Source organism: Aptenodytes patagonicus, chromosome 3, assembly GCF_965638725.1.
Source record: "Aptenodytes patagonicus chromosome 3, bAptPat1.pri.cur, whole genome shotgun sequence".
NCBI classification, from domain to species: domain Eukaryota; kingdom Metazoa; phylum Chordata; class Aves; order Sphenisciformes; family Spheniscidae; genus Aptenodytes; species Aptenodytes patagonicus.
The window spans coordinates 56,318,559-56,337,546 of NC_134951.1; positions in this window are offsets into that span (position 1 = coordinate 56,318,559).

Below are 18,988 nucleotides of genomic sequence, written 5' to 3' on the forward strand. Positions count from 1 at the left end.
TGCTTGGAGATGTAGTCCTGCTCCTTCGTGTGCACCGGCTCCGGCATACGTCTGACCCTACAGTAAGCCCACACTTTAGGGACTGAAGCAGAGAGTAACCTGTCTGCTCTCCCACATAGGTCAGCTTTCTGTAAAATTAGGTTTCTAAACTGACTCACTGTAGAGTCACATGAGTGATGCCAAAGGCAATGCGAGTCTTCCAGAAAGACCTCCAGGCTTGACTGGGAGACATCACAAAGTAGAAAGCCATCTTCTCTTTGACTCTCTCTTCTGGTGGTCAATGGCCCTACCTGAAGAAGAATTGTGACATATTTCCAGTTTCCCCTAATCCAGCCTACATCATGGCCACTGATTTGCACTGTGATGATGTCAGAAAGTACTCTGAATAAAGCTATCAAAAGGACTGTGAATAAGACTAGGGAAATGGGTTTTACCTCTGTGTTTAGTATTCATGAGAACCATAGTTTATTCAAGGTTCATAGACAATGTTAAAATTGGAGAAGATACTGAAAATAACCACAGAATTTGTTTGATGGCTGGATAAAGTGTTTTTCAGTGAGAAACTTCAGAAATCAAATCTATTTAGTTTATCAAAGATTGAGAGGTACAGTCAGTAAGTTTCTTCCTGAGGAGATAATACTAAGAAGATCTTTTATCTGGTGGAGAGAAGTGTACCAAGAATCAGTGGCTTGAAAGCTGAAGCCAAACAAATTTAACCTGGAAAGAAAAGCCCTTTTTTTTTTATCACTGTGAGAGTAATTAATTAATGGGGTTGGGGGAAACTGCCAAGGGAGCGGTGGATTTTCTTCTCTTGATGTCTCCAAATCGAGACTGAATAACTTTCTGAGCAAGTGCTTTTGCCAAACTCCAGTTAATGAGCACAGTACAAGGGTAATTAGGTGAAATGTACTGGTCTGAAATGTACAGGAGGTCAGAGTAGATGATCTAACCATCCCTTCTGGCCTTAACTTCCATGAATCTATGAATTATCCTAGATTTGTTGGCATGCAGTAGGATTGAAAAAGCAAGCCTTTGAGGAAAAAACTGTTTGCGATTTGCCTCAGGAAAGTAATCTTCTGGTTCATGCAAAGGAAACCAGATTGATCTGTATTAATGGTGTCTGGCAGAACATTTTCTCAGTTGCTTGCCAAAGTTTTGGTGAGGGTTTTATTGCCAACTGTAGGAAGCGATATGAATTGATATAAAATATACAAACAACTCAGTAACCTTCTCACGGGAGTGAAGTATATATGATGAACACAATTTCTTCGGGTTTGTTCCCCTCAGAGAATTCAGGAATGTGGCTCTTCCCAAAGTGTAGCAATCATGCCTAAGCATTTTATAGACTTCTAGTGAGAAACTGCCAAGCCTTAGAGACTTGTCAAGGGCAGAGGTTGAATATTAATCTTCACCACTGTCATTTCAACTGCATCTGAGCTCCCTCTTCTGACGTTTCGATTTCTTTTTAACCCCTTAGAGGGACTGTAAAATAATCCCACCAGGTATACTCCCTGGAGCAGGTACTGCAAGTAAGTCTCATCAGAGTGCTGTGGACAGCAACAGCTGAATAGCAACTCCCTTGGCTGCAGGTCCATATCCTATCATTTCAAGCAAGGATGTCTGTGATCCTTTCTCAACAATGTAAATACTTTCTTTTTTTTTTAACTACAATATTTTTCTGCCACTACCTTTTGTGCAAACCCTTTCAGGGTAACTTTTTCAAATACGATTGTACTAGGAATAAAAGTCCCCAGACATTTCAGCCACCTCTCCCTGATTTACTGCATCTGGAGAGCTTCCTAGGATGCTGTCCAGAAAAGACACTGATTTTAAAGCTTGCACGATGTTTAAGGGAATCAGTTCTTTATTATCCTCAGAGGTATGCACTCTTCTTTAATCACATCACAACTATCGTAGTTTATGTCTAAGCTGTCATCTTCAGAGGGCAACATTTTATTCTTTTTTAAATACATAGACCCATATATGAATAAACATTTTCTGTCTTTTTGGCTGCCAGGGGCATGAGAGCATTCTTGCACTTTTTTTTGTTGTTTTGTGGGGTTTTGGGTTTTTTTGGGTTTTTTTGTTAACTTTGCAGTAATATTTATCTCTTTTTGACTACTTTTTTTTTTTAACATTTAAAGATTGCCTGCACGGTCACACATCCCCTCAGACATCTCCACCCACAGCCATATTTCAGCATCCCCTCCCAGTCCCTTCAGTGTATCTGAAGTTTCATCTTCGCCAGACTTTTTTTGGCAAGAAAAGAGCTCCATGGTGGCTGCTAGTTCAGCTTTAGCAAGAGAACAAATAAGGGAAGTCTACAATCAGTTATCAGTATTTTCACTTGACTTTGCATGATATTGCTGTTCCCACTTTATGCTTAGGAGTTTTAGTCAAACTCTTTTTCGTCCAGGTAAGGGGTTTTCTAGCATGGTAAAAATTCACTGCCCAGAAAGTATTCGTTTTACTCATTAGATCTTGGGCATGTCCATTGCACTCCGAAGTATGCTTGCCCCTTAGGGAAGAAGAAGGGAGAAGAAATCCCACATGGTAGTTGACTGTCATCTTTTAGGATGCATCTTCTAGAAGATACGATGATGATGGGCTGGGCTGTGTGGAACTGGTTTCATTTCTGCCAGTACAATCAGATATTAAAATCCCACTTGATCCCTAGGCTAGCAGTGAAGACCTGATGAAAAAGCAGGGAGTTATTTATCAACTTCCTCAAGGCTTTTCCTACCAGACTACAGTCCTCTGGCCAACTCATCTTCTCTCAGCAGACCTGCTTGAAAATACCTGCTTCCTAACATGGGTACCAGAAAAGACATGAACTAGTGACAGCAACAGTAAAAAACTCATGAGAAAATGTTAAGAAAACAGACGAAGAACAGCATATCGAGGAACAGCCTATACAAGGGAAAGGATGGTTTTAGATGGTTATTGGCATACATTGAATTGAGTTTGACAAACGCTGACCATTCACAGAGCACTAATGATAGCTAACAGGCAATTTTGTGCATATTTTCAGTAAAAACTGAGCATTGAATTATTGTTGCTATTCAGACTGATAGAAGTTTTACCATCTGTTAAACTTTTTTAGATTTCAATTATTTGTCTTTTTCTACCTATAAATACAAAATTAATTATAGAGTGGGATATATACAAAAGAAAAGACTGAGAGAAAGAAGGCGGCTCCCCACAATAGCTTGGCATGCTGTAATCTAATCTTCCAGTATCTAAGTTATGATGCTGCAGGCTACAGAGGGTGAGGTTCTCCTCGGACAAAAATACCTGTCTTGGTTGGTACCACAGAGTCATCCCAAACAATATGAATTTCCATCCTCATCCTCTTTCTCTCACTTTCATTCTGACCATAAATTTCATCCTGAACTGGAAAGTTTCTCCATCTGAAGTCAAAACCAACATGTTCATGAGAAAAATTTTAGTTTCAAACTTTCGTTTTCAAATGAAAAAGAATTCTTGCCAAAGTCTGCAATCAGCTCTATTCAAGTGTAGTAGCTGCTAATGACAGCTATGCTGCAGGATTATACACCATATATCCATAAGGACTGGTGCTTTGTATTTCTTGTTTGTCTTGGATGTATTAGTCTTGTCTTCCTTGGGACTCTTCATAGCTGTATTGCAGCTCCACTGGGCACAAAGAGGTAGAAGATGAAGTTCAGAAAAGGCTTATACAGGCTCACCATTCTACCACTGTGTTTTCTAACCCCAAGGTTAGCAGGGTTAGATAGGCAGTGCTGAAAACAACAGCCTAATTGAAAACAATTCCCTAATCTGTAAAGCAGCTTCTGTGAATGCTGTCACAGAGAGTCAAAACTCTGGGTGTAGATACTGACTCTCCCCAGCTTATTTGCTTTGCAGCTGGTATATTCAAGCGCTGGCATGACCTCTTTATGCCTTTCCCTCTATACATTTTTATTCTTGAGTGTAGATACATAAATGTATTATTATGTATTCCTTTCTGTGGTAACAATACTGGTTACGCTTGAGTGTACTACACCAGTTATAACAGCAGAAAAGGTTGTGAATAGATGCTATTTGAAGGTAGCTACTGTTCTGAGAAGAGAAGATGGTTGTGATTAGATGGTCTCATTTCTATGCATGATTCTGTGACCCTAAAAAGAAACTAATACCAAAGCCTTTCTCCTCTGATGATGGAACCAAATATCTGAGAACCTACTATGTTTATTCTCTTGTCAGGGATCACACAGACCAATGATAAGAGAAAAAAAGTCAAAATAGTATAACATGGTGGATAGTGCTTTATTGAACAGAGAATCAGAGAAATGTGACTGACAGTTTGGTAGGCTCTTTAGAGACTAATAAACCAGGTGAAAATAAAAACTAAAAAGTTATAACATCTAGGAGATTTAAGCACTAAGCAGAAGAAAATTAAATTATCTAGTGTACAAACATTCTCCTCCAATTGGGGGGGGGGGGGGGGGGGGGAGAAAGAACAAGAAAACACTTTTTTGATAGAGTATCTTAGAAAAAATTCCTGGATATGAGAATCAAATACACCATCCAGATGGGAGTTTCAAGTTCTTCTAGGTTATGTTGGCTGTTTATATACAGGCATATGTTTTTAAAAACTCATTGTGAAAAATGGCAACAATCCTTGTGTAAACTAGCTGTACGAGAGTATTCATTATGTTGAATACTCAAGTCTAGCATTACACAAACAAAGCCTCTATTGTGATACCAGCTAACAGGACACAACATGATCCTGCAGCGATAAGGCAGGTAGAATTTGCAGTATTGAGCATGATGGGCTGCTCTTTCCAGTGTGGCAATAAGCACAACGTATACTTGTCTACATGATCATGGAGCAATGGATGATTGAAGTTCAGACCTGCAGACAATGCTCGAAGTATTAGTAAGGAAATACAAATAACTGGCCTATTTAATGTCCGTACAATATCCTGTCCTTTTTCCATTGTCACAGATTTCTTCTGGCACCCAAGCCTGCAGTGTCCAAATGAGTATCAGCTGCAGACTCTCTTACAGATCTACCAGTTGTAAACTAGGTATAAGAATAGATATAGAAGGGTTGTGAATTTCTTTCAAGTTAATGGATGCATTAGTAACCACCTAGACTCTGTCTGAGGTTCTGAGCCCTGACTTGGGAAATGCAGATGTAAGCCTTGAAATGTCGTGCTGATTGAGGCCTCAGGAAAACTGCATTCATAAGCAGCGGGACCCATATGCAGTGATTTGCTTTGTTCTTGAGGCAGGGAGGGGGGGATGGGCGGGGGGCAAACTGAATAGCTCTTCTATGACTCAGTATGAGAGGAAAAGGCAATAATAAACAAGATCTCAAGAGTATATAACAATCAGTACATTCCAATACAGAGAACGCATCCTAAACTGCTTTCTTGGGAAGAATGGCAAGGTAAATCTATGGGAGAGGCTTAAAATTTCTTCCAAATGAGCTGTGAGAGGGCTGTGGAAGAGATTCCAGGATCCCAACCTTTACATCAGTCCCTTGATCCACGGGCTCCCAAGGTCAATTGCTAGAGCCACAGAGAGAGTATGTCATGATGATGACTGGGGCATTGCTCAGGAGAAAGGGGTGACTGGGGTGTCATTGGCAGCAATCATGTCCACCTCCCATCAGATCCATTTCCCAGAGTGAAGAGTTTAAAAAGCTGCTTCTTGTAATCTCCCCTTCCCAATACTCATTCCTTCAGCACCAAATGTGCATTCCTCCAGCTCCTCACACAAACAGCTTCCCAAGGCTACTCATATGGCCAAATAGTCCTGAGGTTGGTGAGCAAATGAAATTCTTCCTTCAATTTCACTGTCCTCAGCCTCCCTACCCCTGCAGCAGGCCCACGCCTTTCCTCGTAATTCTTGAAAAGGCTCCCAACAAAATCCCCAAGCAAGACCCAGCAAGAGAGCAGGAGACACACGTCTCTCTCAGAGAGCAATATAAACACAGACTGTGCAGTAGACTTCAGATTCATAAAAATCCAGTTTAGAAAAGGTGATTTAAGGGATTTAGGAATATAGACTGAAACTTATAAAGCTTTTGCTCTACAGCTGAACCCAGCCTCAGTCTTCCTAGGGACCCCAAGATAACATATTTCATCAGTCGTCTGCCTAAATTCTGCCTTCCCAAGATGGGGATAAAACTTTTCTTCCCCACTATGATTTTGTGAGGATAAAATCTGCTGATGATCATGAAGTGCTCAGATACAGTGATACAAACCCTCAAAACAGAACATAAAATATAGTCCCAGACTACACTTCTGCCAATATTTTCCTTTCAGATGTTAATTCCATGCCATTTGTAGTGCTGCTGTGTAAAAGCTTAGCTTTGATTAAGGTGCTTCGTATGAGCAGTCGTGAGCCAGTATGTCCTGTCTTCACTAATCTTTTTTCCTCTTTCCTTACCCTCCCTTTTGCCTGTACCAGAGCTGCAGAGATTTTAGACTTGAAGTGTAGCGCCGGGCTCAGGAAAAGTAAGCTTTGTTCTCCCCTTTTTGCTGACATTTTGTGTGACCTCAGGGAAATCATTTAACCCGTTTGTTTCCCGTGCACAAAAAGAGAGCGGGGATGTTTTCTTTGTCCCATCCACCAGTACGATGCAGCAAGCTCTCCCAGCTGCCTCCGACTGCATGTGCAGACAGTGGACCTTGTCTGCGTCCTGTCTGAGGCCGTTGAGCACCACCATGGCCATAATACAGAAGAGGAGCAGTTAACAGATGGTGGCAGTAATGCCAGGCCCCGAGCCATTCAGAAGAGATTCCCTGGCTTTCAGGTTATGAGGAGAAAGGTGGTGCTTTCCACCCACCTTAATCCTACTTCCATATGACTTTGGGAAAGGACTGCAAAGGAGGAAGGCAGCTGCCAGCTAATAGGAATAACAGGAGCCAAACCGGGAAGTGCTGGACATTTGCACCTTCGGAGGTTTTCCTGAAGTCTTTTTTTGCTCTGTGCCGATCAGAGTCTTGCTGTGGTCCTGGCTGATCTTCTCCCCAGCTTCACAGAGCACCTCGTCCTCTCCCTGCCTCCTCCCAGCCGGCCCCCCAATGCTCCTCCATTCCCCTGGGGTATCCTCCTCCCTGACAAGCTGCCCCTTTTCCACCCCCTGAAAAGGGGAATGGTTTTGTGGCTGTTTCTGCTTGTGCTGCCATGCTCTCTTTCCCATTCCTGTGTTTGTCTTGTCTAACTGTAAACCTTGGGCTTGGTGGGAGCTGCTTACTAGTCAGCATTTGACTACCACCCTGAAAAGCCTTACTTTGTTGGCCCTGCTACTCTAATAAATAATAATAATAATAATAATAATAATAATAATAATAATATTTCAACAAGGTAAGAAGACTAACACAGGGGGATGGTGGATCTTCCACAGGGCTGTTGGACCTGGTTACAAAACAGTTCTCAGAAAAGCAAATTTCTACAATTTCCATGTATTCTTTGTTATCAATTATCACTAAAATTAGTCAGAAAACAAAGCACTTTAGATACTAACACTGTAAAAACTGCTTGAAAGAGAACAATATGTATCTGCCTAACATCATTAATAGAGCTAATAAAAGCACAGTGCAATGGCAAGTGCAGACGTCAATGAGGTTTTCAATAACTTCTTTGGAAACCAGAGCTGGCTTGATTTTCTGTTTCAGAAATATGCAAATATAGTGGTGATTTGAGTAATGCAACACTTTACCTTTCATATTTTCTCCTAATCCTATATATCTGCTGCTTCAGTGGTTAAGATCTAATAAGTACCAAACCATGTCTTCGTTGATGAAGTGTAAGAGTAACTTAAAATGTGTACTGATTTTACCAAGGACACCTTTCAGAAATCTCATCTACAGTTGACATATCTAAACACACATGCTGAGTTAAGCAGAATTAAAACCAGAACTTGAGTTGCTCTTATCTCTGTTTAACTGCAGCAAGTTTGTGATACTTGTAAAGGGTTGTGTATGATGAATGTATCAGTGAGTCAATGCATAACAGATATATTTGTGTGTAGATGTACTTGAAGGTATATACAGATTTGGGTTATGAAGTACAAAATTTAAGGGGAAAAACATTGTGTTTGGAAGACTTCCTCCGCATCTAACCGAACCCACAATCTATCATCAGTTACTAAAATAAAATTAAGAAATACTGGGCCTGAATGCTTCTATTAGTTTATATTCTGTTACCTTTTCTGAAGACTCTGACAACTGCTCAAGTACAACTGTGAGAGTATAACATTTGTACAGCATTTCTGCAGAGCTGAAGACGAATTCCGCCCAGGGAAACAAATGACATTGGAAAGTATTTTTATATAAAGAGATTTCCAAGTAACTCAAACCAAAAAGAAAATATAGATATAAAAATAAAAACAATGCATTTTTTCATTCCCTTGCCAAACTTGGTGATATCTCTGTGGGGCCACCCATGAAGGTTTGAGGAAGAGAAAGAAGCAGGGTGATTTGCCCCGGACCTCATTTTGAGGCATCAGAAGGGAAGCAACTCACTACATTATGATACATCCAAAAATGCAGCTTGTGAGAAGCCCACTTTTTTTTTTTTCTGAGGCTCAGGAACCTTGTGCTCCTCTAATAATTTACTTGCCAACCCCTGCTTTCCCACCCATGGGCACAGGGCCGCCCACCGGGGCAGTGAGCTGGAGTCCCCCTCACCAGAGTTTCCGAACAGTACTGCTAGAAACACCTCACGGAAGGACCTAACCCACCCCCAAGATGTGCATTTCCTACAGAGTGAGTGAAATGTCCTGCCCCGAGCACTTCTCCGACCGTAGCAATGAGCTGGAGACCGCGGCCTTGTATCACCAGTCTGTATCAACACCCAGGCAAACTTAAATTGTGTTTCCTGCATTGTCTCAGCAGAAAAAGATAAAGGGAACCCACAGCTTGGAGAAAGGTGTGGTCAGCCTTCCTCCTCTTTTCACCCTTTTGTTGGCCGGGCAGCTGGATACAGTTTGTATCTCTGAGGAGAAACAGCCAGATAATACAATCATTTCCCAGTCTCAGGTGCTGTAATGCCAAAACCTCCCCTCTGAAACCTTTCAGACAACCTGGCTTCTTCTAATCATACACAATGCCTTCTCCAGATACAATTATCTGCTCCAAAGCACAACCTGACAGTACAGAACAAAGAAAGCTTCCTTTCCTGGGACAATGAACAGCACGGTGAGGGGCAGGATAGCTGTGCTTGCTGATGATGGTACCAAAGGACAATGACATTACAGCTTGCTGACACTACTGCAGAGCTGAGTGTCTGGGACACGAGTGCCCTGCCCCTCTGCTCCACTGGCCAGGTCCAGCCAAACCCACCTCAGCTCCTGGCTCCTTCTTCACCCTGGTCAGCCATGTTCCTCTTTCTCCTTAAGCAAGTGCCAAAGCAGTGTAGAGCTTCTGCACGTGTGGGGTCACTTGTTGGACCTGTAGGTCCCGAGAAGGGGGTGGGGGGGGAGTAGGAGAAGAGGAAGGGTTTGTGCTGGAAGCAGGGTCCTGCACCCTGAGGGGAGGAGGGCAGGAGTCCCCCTGTGCCCAACCCTCTATAAAGAGGTTTTATATGAGGTGTGAAGTATGAGAGGTGAGATATGAAAGCCTTTCAAGGACTGGTCTCTGCTCTATCTGAGGAGTGATGAGCTCGTAAAGAAGAAAGAAACTGTTCTTATCCGAATTTCCCAAGAAACCCACTGACCCCTTGCTTGAAAAGTTTGATAGCACTGTAATATGATGCATTTTTTAGTATCAATGTCAGTGAAGGCTCAAATTGTGTTTTCCATAAAGAACAAACGTCGCAGGCTGAATGCTCTCAATTTGCCTGCTTAAGCCAGGCGCAGCTCCATTTTGAATCTGCCTGAATGTGAGTTTCTGTTTGTCACCACCACAGAGGTTGCAGCCTGTAGAAGAACTAAATTTCACTTTGTTGCAAATGTGCAAAGCCTGGAAGGGGATCTCAAAAAGCATGATGTTACCTGTTTTCTTTGGGCACTGAAAATCCAACTGCACAGCCAGCGATAATTGTTGCTTTTCCATCATCTTTGGCTTGAATTTTTCCTGCCCTTACTAGTGTGGAGGTGCTTCATGCTTGCTGCTCAGTCTTCCAGACCACCCATGACTGCATCTCAAATGTTCTTGTATGTACAAACTTCACAATGCTTAAGAATACAAAAAGTTCCCATGATTATAAATGTTTCATAAAATTCATATTTAAGAAAAACATTTCAGTATTTTTCAGTAATGTGAATGCAATATTAGGCTTATAAGCATTTAAATGAGTCAGATGCTCTAGTAGTCCATTTCAGAAATTTTTCTTTGTACATGAATGAAAAATTTAAATGGAAATGGTTCTGAAAGAAATAGTGCTGAACATAGCCATGTGAAAAGCAATCCAAAAATCCTGACAGAGGTAAAGAAAAAGAAGTGAAAGTGCCCAGGATGTACTGGGGCCTAAGAATGAAAGATAAATTGTTCCTTGCATGTGCTGTGTCAAACCAGTTGTTGCTCCAAAGCTCTTTACAGGCTTTATGTCCACACACCGAGCGAGCTGCACATCCTCCCCAGCAATTCTGAGTAAGATGCAGAAAGGGGAACTCTGCCCAGGGACTGCCAGGATTAAAGCACCTCAGAGGCTTAAATTTGCACTTTTTCTGTCCTTGTGCTAACTGACAGGGCAATGTCAGCCCACAAAGATAGGCTTGATCCCACAGAGATTTCAGACTCCAAATAACTACCAATAAATCCAAGGAAAAAAGTTGAAATCAATGGAGTAACCAGTCATTGCTCTGCACTGGTAGGTGTAATAGCAAAGGGGGATTTTAAGGAAGCATACGAAGGAAGATAATAACACATTTTGCGGAGCTCCTCATAAGCATGAGAGGCAGTATGGCAAAAAGGACATAACTGCCACTTTGAAGATTAAAAACTGGATAATAGAAGCCATCATCATAAGTCAATTTGAGGAAGACACAAGATTTCACCGTTTGAATGTATGGTTTTACAGAGCGTGGTATGCCCAGGAGATGAAAAGGGACTGACTTAAATAAAAATGAGGAAGTGGGAATGAGAAGCTTTAAGAAAAGAGAACTATAAATTCTGTAAGAATAGCTGCTATAAAAAGAACATTTACATGCTAAGAAGGAAGAAATAAAGGATACAGCTGAAGATTGTCAAAATAGCTCTAAGCCAAATGTGAAATAGTTTCCAGTAATTCAGATCCCTCATGGGCAGGCAGGTCCTGGGCTCTCCCATGCAAGGGGAGTGCTCTGAGGCTGGCATGGTATGACGGCATGTCCTCCAGTATGCTCTCCGTGTTGCACATGCCAGTCAGTGAAAAGGAAACGGATTGTAGGGGAAATCGCCATCTGCTTTTGTCAATAAAAGACCGCGTGCATGGCTTGAGCCTAAACAGACTGAGGCCAGCCTTTTATAGCTGCATGGGGGAAATGGGAGACCTTACTAAAGTGTGAGAAAGTATAATTTAAAAGGAATAAACAAAAATTACTATGACACCGTTTCATCTACTCTGTATAGACTCTAACATAGTATCATAGAAGGCATGGGAACTTATAAAGGCAGGGGTTCACATTAAACCTATGATTTTCTCAGCTTCCTAGGACCTAGGTTCAAGAACATTATTACAGATATTGTTTTCTCACACTTTAATGTAATTTGTACTGTGCAGGGGAAAAAAGATTGTAAAGTTTCTCTTTCCTATAAATGTGTACAGAAGGCATTTGTATGCCCCATTTACTGAAAGCACCTCACAATCTTTGGTGTATTTATTCTTCCAAGGCACATAAGAAGATGTATTAATATCCATGTTTCATAAACCACTTAACTGAGGCACAAGGTGACAGAAATGCAACATCTTGAAACTGAAGTGAGTATAGGCGTAGCTGAGGCAGCACTATAGACAATATCACACACCAAATCACACAGAATCACAGCATGGCTGAGGTGGGAAGGCCCTCCTGGGGATCATCTAGTACAACCCTCCTGCTCAAGCAGGGTCACCTAAAGCCGGTTGCCCAGGCCTGTGTTCAGGTCACTTTTGAAGATCTCCAAGGATGGAGACTCCACAGCCTCTCTCTCCGGCAACTGAGGCAACGCTGGCTGGCCTATAGTTCCCCAGATCCTTCTTCTTGCCCTTCTTGGTGATAGGAGTGACATTTGCTTCCTTCCACTCCTCAGGATTCTGCCCTGATCACCACAACCTTTCAAAGATAACCAACAGTATCCTTGCAGTGACATCAGGCAGCTCCCTCAACTCTTGTGGGTACATCCCATGAGATCCCATGGGCTTGTATACATTGAGTTTGTTTAAATGTTCCTTTCAACGGGGTCCTCCTCCACCAAGGATAAGTCTTCCTTGCTCCGGACTTTCCCTCTGATCTCAGAGGCCTGGTGTTTCTGAAGGCTGGTCTTACCAGCAAAGACTGAGGTGAAGAAGGCATTCAGTAGCTTGGCATCTTCTGTATCCTTTGTCACCAGGGCCCCTGCCCCATTAAGTAGTGGGCCCACATTTTCCCTAGTCTTCCTTTTGCTGCTGATGTACATGTAGAAGTCCTTCTCATCCCTCACCAGATTCAACTCCAGGTGGCCTTTGGCTTTCCTAACCCCATCCCTGCACACTGTGTCTATATTCCTCCTGGGTCACCTGCTTCTGCCTCTTGAGTGCTTTCTTTTTGTGTGAGTTTAGTCTGGAGCTTCTTGTTCATCCATGCAGCCCTCCTGCTGCCTTCGCTTGACAGTGGCTTGATAGCAGCTTGGGTACAAGGTGTGTTTGGCAACATGGGCACAGAGAGATCAAGGCAGAAAAATTTTCTTCACCAAGATGTGGAATCAATTCATCTGTGCTTATCTCTGTGTTGGCTTCCAATATCCACAACAAGATGTACTACAGGTAGTGCCCCAATCCAGCAGCCTGGTCTGCAGGGCAGATACACCTACAGAAACTTACCCCAATCGCATGGGCAGTCTGCCACGGGGCAGGAATATGGGCACAAATGCCCCTGTCTTAAACTAGTTATTTTACCAGTAACCCCTCCTGCCTCTTGCATTACACATATGTGCCCTTCTAAATCAAACAGCTGAATTTGTAATTGTTAACCCATTTGTTTTAACAATGCCTAATTTACTGGCCTGCAGCCTTTGAGCCTCATAGCTGTGGTTTCTTGCAATATTGGCTGCAGAAATGACCTCTCAGTTGTCCCAGTCACTACATATTCAAAAATCAGTATGTGGCTGCAGGAACATTTATACAGCAAACTTCTAAAGTCACTGTTAAAAAAAAAGACCTCCATTACCCATTTCTTACACTAAGAGGTTGGATCAATCCCCTCAACGTGCAGACAGTAATTTCCTTTACCTATTAAACTTAAATTGGTGGTTCTCATCCTACAGATCCATACTCCTAATGACAACTGGACTTGCTGTATAAGTAAGGTGGACGCTTCTAGGCGTTTGCAGAACTGGGTATGAACCTAATCCTCTTGCATCAGGTCACTATGAAAAGCAAGGTGCTAAAAGACAAAATACACATAGAATAAACACTTTCTAATATTAAAATGTTTAGACATAATCTAAACCAAAATAAAATTGTGGTGGGTATATAATACTGGAATGATATTCTGAATAGTATGATTCATTCTCTCACTGTGCCAATAAAAAAAAAAAAAAGATGGAAGGCCTGACGTAGCTAATATGAAGTGTCAATGAACCTGTCTTTCTGTTGAGGGGTTAAAAACTGCAGCTAGATCTACAAAGGGTCATATGTGCATTTTGGTCGTCCAAACCCAAACTGAGAATTTAAAACCATCACTCAGTTGCTGAATTCATCAGACTGGACCCAGTAGTCCTAGCTTGAAGGTGTGATCTGTCACAGTTTTTCAAAATGCCAACAGAGAGAAAGAAAGAGGCTAGAGGTCCTACCAGAGGTGCCCAACCAACAGACTGTTTCCCACCTCAGTTGTCCTCTTTCTTCAGAGAGCTCCAGAAGCAGGTGCCCAAGGCGCTTCCCTGGAGAGACACGGAGGAGGTCTCTGCGCGTGTGATGTCCATGGGCATTGACCTACCCTGTGTGTGAAGGAGGTCCTGTCATGTGGTAGTGAAGGGGCCATGGCATGCAATCCTCTCTTAACCCCAGCGTAAGCTGCGCAGCTGACTTGCCTAGCTGCAAGCATGATACTGCCGCAGCGTACCACCTCTCTCTGCTCAGTTTGTTCCACTTTGCAAAGAAATTATTATTTGGGGACTGAAGAATGAGTTAAAAAAGAATCACAACTGTATACTGTAGTCACTGGGTCAGACTGCTAACACTGGGCTCTGGGTGCCAGCCCTTGCTTGCTCCAAGAGCTAGAAACTAGGAAACAGTAGCATTTTCAGTGGAGCAAGGACTCGGGGCAAGCTGTCTCCCGCTCCCAGGCAAGCAAGCTAAACAATTAGACTGCAGAATCGTATTCATTTTTTGGAGCAATTACTATGTAATTCTCCATGCCAAAGAGCTACTCTTAATTCATTTGCTGAACAGCTTCAGCAAGAGAAAATGGAAACATTTGTGCTCACACTCCCTCACCCTAGAACTTCATGGGAAAAGCAGGGGGAGGTAAATGAAGGGATTGAAATTTTCTTAGGTGGGAATTAAACCCGTGTTTCCTGAGCCCCACCATTGACCTGCTGGGTGAAAGGGGACTGCCTCTTAAGCTTTCAAAGGGGCTAAAGCACCTCACGGCAGGAAAGATGACAGAGCACCGGCTCCCGAGTGAAGGGATATGCTTCCCTACAACCAAATATAAGGAATCCAAGTCTCTGAGACAGGCACAAATGCCTCCTATTTCCTATTTTAGATGGTTTTCTGTGTAGCTGGGGCTTATATGACCACTGATATCAAATCTGTGCCCTACTAGGACACCAGACAGTACAGGTCACACAAATTTCTGCCAAGTTGACTGGGATGCAGTCAATAGTGTTTATTCCAGTTACCTGAAGCAAACAATCTTTCTGAGCTGAATATAATAATAGTAATAATAATAATAACAACAACAACAACTTGTACCGGCTTAGCCTTTTGCACCTTGTGGCTACAATGTATTTGTTCAGGCAGAGAGAATCATAAAACCAGACTCGGGGTACCAGCCTCTACTTGCCAGCCGAGCAAATTACAGACTTTGGCACTTGGCTTTCTCCCTGCAGCCGGAGCCCTAGAGAGAGCCTAGGCACTTGACATGGAGGTTGTTAAGTCCACAACCCTGAGCCCTTGCTTGATTTAGCCCTAAATCAGTTTCGATTCACAACAACTAAATATCAGGAATCCAAGTCTCTGAGACAAGCACAAATGCTTCCTATTTCCTATTTTAGATGGCTTTCTGTTTAGCTGGGGCCATCAGTTTCATTTCACACCTTGTGACACTTGTTAGCGTAACTGTGCATGGTTCCATTCTCATTTAAGTTTTCTCCATACACACCGATGTAGCTGAAATTCATAAAAGCCTCATTGGCTTGTTCATCAAAAACGCTGTAGCCACATGACACAAAGCACTCATCATTAAAGCACACATGGTCTTTCAAAAAAACTTGGTGAGGCATCGCCTGTCAATGCCATTGTAACGAATACCTGGTTATTGGGCATTTTTCACTCAGATCAGTCCTCCCAGCACAACTGAAGGAGGAGTGTGAAAATGGAAATGAGCAGAAGTTGCAGAGAAGGGGGATTGTGTGACGCAGTGGTGGTGTTGAAGCAAATGTCATTGGAACTGCAGTTTAACTTCATGCCGAATCAGGTTATCACCTGCTTGTCATCGCTTCTACTTGTCTGGCCACACCAAGAGTTACAGAAGCTAAACCAGCAGGAAACTACCCTTCCCCCCTCAAAAAGGGGAGGGGGGAAAAAAGAGAGACAATAGTTTTCTGCTGGTTTAACTCTCTAAAATGGCTTATCAGGAGGTCAGAGGAAAGCCAGGGCACGCACAATGGGGGGAGTGGAGCTGTAGGGCCAGAACACAGGAACGAAGGGAGCAAAGGACTGCCGCAGCGTTGACTTAGCCCGGGTAAAACTGTTGGGGAACTACAGTCGGAGCAGTATTTATCCTTAGAACTGACGGATGTAAAATGTTTACAACTCCTACTGCAGGGCTACTATCTCCATTTTTTTGTTCACGCACTGCTTAATGCATTGGAGCCCCAATGCCCTTTCTTTGCTGCTGAAATGTGGTTCTTTAAAGCAGAATCAGCATATAGCGGGGACCAGTCATTTAGTGGTATATTCCCACCTTCCCTGTTAGTTGTTGTTTCTTGCTGTGATTGCTCTTAAGGGAGGGGCTTGAGCTTTACTGGAATGTTTTTGCTTTTGTATGATCTAAGGAATTTTTGTTTGTTTTGGGTTGGGTTTGTTGTCAGGTTTTCTTATTCTTGCTTTTAGTTTGTGGGTCTTTTTTTTTTCCCCAGAAGAAACCAGCCTCATTACTGGAGGCTGGTTATCTAGTTGGTTGACAGGTATTTTTTTATTAGATATGAGAAAGACAAACTGTATGATACTTTTAAAATAAATAAGCTCTGTTAAGTTTTCAGTTTCCCAGCGCACCGGACATTCAAACAGTCTGGATCCTACTTAACAAACATTGTTGAATGTATTCAGTTAATAAAAGCTTGGCAAATATTAGTAAAGGGCTTGTAATGGTTGTGAATGACATAAAGGTTAAAAGCCTTCAATAGCATTGCACCAAACTGGAGTAAAGCTTGAAGAAACTGAAGTGATGTGTCAGTAAGAAATCCCAGCACTGATTAGGACATCATGAAATAGTCATTTTTCAGCAACAGGAAAAGATGCAACTATTCCACAAATCTGAATTTAGTTTTAGAACTTGAACTTTTAACATTATTCAGATCATATTGTCCTGTTCTGTCGTTATCAGAAAGTATATACAGATTAAAACAAGAATGAAATTCCCTCATTGTCCCAGCCTGACGGTTCCTGGGAAAGCAAGATGTTTTCTTTCCTATGCATACATTACACTGTTTCTCCATAAAGACCAGAACAAGAGAAGAAAGGGCTTCGGGGTAGATTGGCATATAGGGAACATTATCTCTCGGTGTAAACTTTGATTATCATTTTTTGTTTTGCCTGCTGCCCTCCCTGCACAGAGGAAAGGTCTCCGTGCACCCCAGGACACAAGGAGGCTTCCCAGCACCTCCTCAGAGCTCGGATAGCCCAGGGGAGAGGCACAATGGGAACACCAGAAAGCACACGCTGTTTCAGGATTTCTGTAAACACTGGATTCCAGCCCCCAAAACCGCTCTTAGATTCACTTTCTTTAAAGGCTTGTCTGGACGAGGATAAAGGTGTAATAAAAAAAAAAAAAAGTGTCAGTGAAAACTTTTAATTAACATGTTTTCAAATTCTCAGTGTTGACAGGGTGTGTTGCATTTTAGTGCATTTGCCAGCAAACCTGTTAAAATACATTTGTGTCCCGTCTACACATGGCAAGTTAGGACATGTTTTTAAAAGTTTCAAAATTTAGCAGGAGTTAAAACATGCTCGTGATTGTGCTTTTACCTTAGCCGAGGGTGAGTGTCACTGGTGGGTTTTGCTGGGACTCCGGAGAGCAGCTGCCACACCAGCAGGGAGCTGTTATTTAGCCGCTTTCTCCTTTTCCTGAATTGTCAAATGAAAGTAACATTTCATTTACCTGCCTTGCAGGAATGGATGAAAAGAGATGTTTATACAGTATTGTGAAAAAAAAGTAAAAGCTGAGTATTAGTGAGATGAGAGGTTGGGCAGTGGTTACAGGAGTCGGAAGCCATGCTTTCATAGGGTGGCCAATGGCAGTTTCGGAGGACCTGATGTAAGGTCAGGATTTCTGTAGCCACATAACCCAGAGCGTGGCACTGCATTCAGCTGTTGTTTCAAATGCGGCCAAACACTTTGCAGGGGCAACTTTGCCTCAGCCGCTCTTGGGCCGAAAGCTGGCAGCTTTTTTTCTAGCCTCCCCACAGAAGGTCAGCATAAAGTTGACATAAACACTATATACCATGCTTATACCTGGCTAGCTTGACAGAAAGGTTTGTGTTTATGCCCAAAGTCATAGCTGCAAGGCACAGATTCAGTATTAATGATCATAAAGTCACAGCCGAGCATCAGTAACCCTGAGTCAGCTGCAGTGCTGATTTGCTGGGCAGCACCGTACAAACCACTTCATCAGTCCACACCTCAGTCTTCCCCCTTCCCAAATGGAGAGGACGAAAATAATCTCAGGTGAAATGTGCTGAGAGGAGTCACATTCCGGAAGTACTGCAAAAAGACAACTTCATCTGGGGGGTGCAACACACAATTAGAAATCAGGAAATTGGCTGTGGCGGGGCCCTTAAGCTCTGGTGAAGCTAGAAGAGGCGAATCCTGCCGCCTCCCTGAGAACAGTGCCCCAGCCTTGTTTCTTCTTGTTCATTTTCGGGGTCCCCAGAGCTGTTCTCAGTTATGGCTGTCGTCTTCTCAGAAATATCGTCACCCATGTCACACAGGGGCGGGATATGATTTTTTGCTGACACAGCTATTGTGGTAAAAGCCCTAATGCAAATACACTTAGAATGGTACCGCTTTTTTCAGGCACTAAATCTCCAGCAGCCTATTCACAAGCACCTTTACACTGATACATCCTTGTTCCTGCCAAAGAAGTGCTGCAACATCTTTTGTGTGGAAGGCACTGTAGAAAATTGGTATTTTCACATTCGTATCTGATTAGTCCTGCTGCAATACACCAATCAGGGATTGTTTCGGGTTTGAGGTTTTTTTCCCTTCTTTCTTTCTTTTTTCCCCCTTGGAAGGAGATGAAAAGATCAGGAACTTGAGTAAAGTGCAAGTTTAAGAATGAGGAATCTCCCCTCCAGCGTATCTGTTTGCTCAGAGCTTAAAGGTGTGGTGTGACAAGGAGCAGCCTGGTAACTGGTGGGCTCAAGAGGTCAGTCAAGGGGTTAAATCTTGTATTTGTACCTCATGTTCA